This window comes from Ziziphus jujuba, chromosome 10 (genome assembly GCF_031755915.1).
Source record: "Ziziphus jujuba cultivar Dongzao chromosome 10, ASM3175591v1".
NCBI classification, from domain to species: Eukaryota; Viridiplantae; Streptophyta; class Magnoliopsida; order Rosales; family Rhamnaceae; genus Ziziphus; species Ziziphus jujuba.
The window spans coordinates 24,327,782-24,332,500 of record NC_083388.1 but is presented as its reverse complement, the minus strand read 5'-3'; the positions used below and the strand labels follow the sequence as shown (position 1 = coordinate 24,332,500).

Below are 4,719 nucleotides of genomic sequence, written 5' to 3'. Positions count from 1 at the left end.
AAAACCATCAAAAGGCACACATAAAAAATAAAAAACAACTGTAAACCTAATGGTTTTATAGAAATGTTGAAAGCAAAACGTATGGAATGGATGGCAATTTTAACTTTTCAATACCAAATGAGGTGGCACTATCCTTAATTTTGTTGGAGATAAGCTATCAAGGTACTTGTGTTTGTTGTAGAGTTAATGCCAGCTAAGCTGAAATACCATGTCAGCTAAAGGATCTGTTATAGCTGTCACTTTCAGTGTAACAACTTAAAAAAAATAGAGTATGTGAGCTCGAGTATAAATATATAGTCAAGTAGCTTTTGTTGTGAGCTTATCTGAATCAATGAGTAAAAGAACAGAAGGTTTATCTTAGAAGTCTCTCTAGGTTTTCAATATTTTCTTTCTTTCTTTCTTTTCCTTACACTTTCCCAGCTTTAGAAAAAGCTTACACTTTTTGAGACGTTAAGTTGCACATTTGTATCTTGAATAGTCCTCATGGTCCATGGACAAATTTTGGGAGGACGATTAATTAAGTTTATTCCAAATTGCTTGACATGAAAACTCTATCTATGGGTTTTATAGATATTTATTGATGCAGCATGAGGGCTGAAGTTATCTACTTCTAGGGACATGTATCACTGCAAAAATGGTCATGTTAAAGTGTTCTCCATCCCCTGTTCATGTTCCCCTAAAGCTTCCTAATGAAATAACTTTTGTACCATAAGTGAGTTACTTAGAAGACACTGCAGCACAGTAGGTTGAAGTCTTCATCATAACAGGTTTGAAAATGTCCAAGCGTTGAAGATTTCTTCTTTTGAAACCACTATTATCTCATCAAATATATGACCCAAGTGAAAAAAAAAAAAAAAAAAAAGGAACAGAAACCATCTAAGGTATCAATGCGGTTCTCTTTGATGATCTAGATGCCTTAAATATAATGATATATGTCCTCCAAATATCCATTATCTATATTAAGCAATATTGCACGAATGGATTTTAACTTTTCAATACCAAGTGAAGTGACAATGTCTTTCTTCTATTGCGAGGTTCACATGTAAAATTTGTAGAAGTAAAAGCACTACCATTTCATCTAAAATTCAAAAATTGATAAACAGGAGTACTTAATACATGTAGTATATATTTCTTGTCCTAAATATGTGGATATGTTTAAAAACAAATATAACTATATCGACTTTCTAGGCTGATAAACCGTGGGAAGACGATATAAGTTATTTGCAAATTGCTTGTCATAAAAACTGTTGAATTTTGTAGACATTTATTGAAGCAGTGAGAGGACTAAAGCTAACATGAATTTTCTATTTTTTCTTGATCAATGGAACTGTAGATAAAGTTACCATGTGCATGCCATCAGATTTATATGGGACAAGGAGATTAGTGGGATGAATTATTATTTATTTGTCTGTATGTTGTGGAATTTATTAATTTTTACTTGTTCAAACTACCATGGTCTGTATACTAATTCCACAGTTGGCTTAAAAGATGGTGATACTTGACATGTTTATATAATAATTCAATTCCAATCGGTGAAATGTTTTTGCCCTATCAATATGCATCAGTTTCTTTTAATCTCACTAAAAGGTGTACATGGTTGACCTCTTTGTGCTTGACAAGTCTGTTACTTAGAAGACGGTTTAGCACAATAGGTTCAAGTCTTCACCTATAACAGGTTTGAAAATGTCTAAGCATTGAAGATTTCTTAACAGTTAACATCTCTATTATCTCATCAAACATACGACCCAAGTAATTAAAAAAAAAAAAAAAAAAAAAGGCAGAAACCAACTGATCATTGACTCTTACGGTGGTAGGCAAGTGCACATCACTATGGTAAAAGCTCAAGGAAGTCAAACAAACCAAATTGTCAAAGCGATGGAAATTTCAATTAAAACATAAAAAACTGCTTGGCTTCCGACTAATGATTTATGAGATTATACAACGCTTGCATCTATTATGGTTGTTAGTGGGATTTTACACTATCATGGACGCTAAAAATATGTTTATTTTATCCTAATGTTGTAAGCAATGGGCTTCTCTCGCTTTCTCTTGGGTGGTTTGACAAGTTCTTGTTCACAGGTATGGATTACCTAATAATTAATTTGTCATAAGTATATAGTCTATGATATTCCTGACTATGTCCATATATATATATATATATATATATATGTATATTAGAGTTTTTGATGTGGCAACAAGCAAGACAGTAGTAGCAAATGGGTGTGGCTTCACGCTTTTGTACTGTAATTCTCATCCAAACAATACTATTATTGCTTCCATGTTTAAGTTATGGGGGCAGGACAATCCATGCTGCTTATGTGTCTTTCAAGGATCCAAATCAGTTCTATGTTTTCTCCTCTAAATTGGAAGTATTACCCAATAGGTTTGACATATCTCCACCACCTCCCATACGCAATCCTCCCATTACTTTCAAATCTCCAGCACCATCACCATCACCATGTGGAACATCAAAGCCAAACGTGCCGCCAGAAATATCATCTTCACCATCTGAAACATGATCACCAAGTATGCCGGAAATATCACCATCATCATCGGACATATCACCATCATCATCGTAGATTTGTAGTATATATGCCTTTGTAAACATATAAATTAAGTGTATCCTAGAATATTATTCTGTTGGTATGCTCCACGTACACCACTGGGGATTCTACTTTCCTTTGTTCAATTAATTAGTATTTTTAGTATCTCATCTTTTTTGGATACTATTACATAAATACTAGAAACATTTGATTTTTTCTTCTAAAAGCATCTGCAATGTTAAATGTGGATTGTTATTTTTTTATTTTATTTTATTAAAGATGTGGTTTGCTATTTATATAGCATAGAAATTGATATCATTTAAATCTAAAGATTCAAATAGATAATCAATTTTAAAGTTGTTCTCCGTTAATAATGTGTAAAATTCAATTTATGGTTGTTAATTAATTATATATATTTTATTAAGTTTTTTCATTTTTAATAAAATTGACTTTTTAAGAAAAGTTTTGTTTTAAAAAAAAAAACTTTACACCGACCCTTAAAATATAGAGGTCATCTTAACTGTATTTATTTATTTATTTATTTTTAATTATATTAGCTTAATATGATAATATGATGTTTAGACAAATTTATTGGAATTTTTTTTTTTTGAATGATTGTCTATCTTTTTGATGTGGTAAATTTTTTTTAACAATAAACAGAATTATTGAAAATGTTCTAAATTTGTTTGTGTTTATCATTGCTCTATCTCCAAAATACATTACCTTTATCCAAAATTCTAAAATCACGTTAGATCTTTTTGGTGTGTTGACGTGGTTGGATGTGTAAGAGGTGATGAACTAGCAGGCTGGGAGATGGTACCTGCTGGGGTAGAAGCGTTGTTCGAGAACTCTCTCTCTCTCTCTTTCTCTCTCTCTCTCTCTCTCTCTCGCACTCTCTCTCTCATAAGATATCAAGATGACATGATTTCAAGACTCTGTCTACTAAGCTAAGACTGTTTTATGTGCACTGCAGGTGAGGCTGGAGGCACAAACTGACTTTTGTTGGCTATGTGAGCAGCCACAGGTTTTTTTTTTATACTGTACCGCTAATTAGGTATGACTATTTTTATAATTTTAAGTTTACATCAGAAGTGATTATCCTTTTCTACTAATGCAGAAATTGTTAACTCCATTTGAGATGCGTGGATACCAGGGTGTTTATACTTGGAGAAGTAGGTGCATTTTGTGAAAAAATCTGAAACACACTCTCTCTCTCTCTCTCTCCCCCTCTTTCTGTTTTGCAAAATGTTTATTCAGTCTTTCTCTTTCTCTCTGATTGTGTGTTTAACACTGGGGCTAACTTATGTAGCTGTTCAGATATATGATGCTGTAGTTAGAGGTCTTACTCCAGTCAAAGGTCCATTGCCAGTAAAGTTTCCAATTCCAGATCCAAGAGATCAGTTTTCCTTGAAGCCTGTGTCTATTTCTGCGCATTTCCCTGAATCAAAATAATCTGAAGTGGAGAGATCTTCGAATCTTAATGCTGCTATAGCAGGGGCAGGGGCAGCAGCTACACAATTTTCCAAAAAGGACCAAAATTTCCAAACTGCTGAAATTGCTACACCTGTTTCTACAAGGACAAGGTCAAAAAGCAAATTATTGGAGGAGAGTGAAACATCATGCAGTAACTTCAATGAGGGGTCTGATAAGAGGAACTTGACATCAAATAACAAGGAGAAAATAAGTAGCATTAGCTACGATGAAAGCAGTAACAGTGCTCAACCTCCAATTTGACATGTTATTCTGGTGCACCATCTAAGGTAATGCAGGCTCTCTTTAATTATTAATACATAAAATATAATGATAAAGGTGCTTCGAATATCCATTATGTATTTGAAGCAATATTACACGGACCATTTTTAACTTTTTAATACCAAGTAAAGTGACAATATCGTTTTGTCTTGATAAGGTTCATATGAAAATTTTGGAAATCAAATGTATAGAAATAAAGCACTACCATTTCATCTGTAGTATTTGTCGTCCTGAATGTTAAAAGCAAATGGAACCATATAGACTTTTTAGACACAAAAAAAATGTGGGAAGACGATATAAGTTATTCTAAATTGCTTGACATGAAAACTGTTGATGAATTTTGCAGATATTTTTTGAAGCAGTGAGAGGACTGAAGCTAGCATGAATTCTCAATTTTTTTTTTGTGAGCAATAGAACTGTATAT

General features: G+C 32.9%; 1 protein-coding gene and 1 pseudogene across 1 annotated transcript in view; both read left to right on the top strand.

The window, feature by feature from the left end:
• LOC107412308 (uncharacterized) overlaps positions 1 to 24 on the top strand; it is a 5,908-nt gene extending 5,884 nt beyond the window's left edge. The window contains exon 7 of the mRNA XM_016020058.4: positions 1 to 24. This exon is cut by the window's left edge and continues 173 nt beyond it. The gene's annotated coding sequence lies outside the window, so the exon portion shown is untranslated.
• A 3,090-nt stretch (positions 25 to 3,114) lies between these two features.
• On the top strand, positions 3,115 to 4,385 carry LOC132799704 (uncharacterized; annotated as a pseudogene).
• The last annotated feature ends 334 nt before the right edge of the window (positions 4,386 to 4,719 follow it).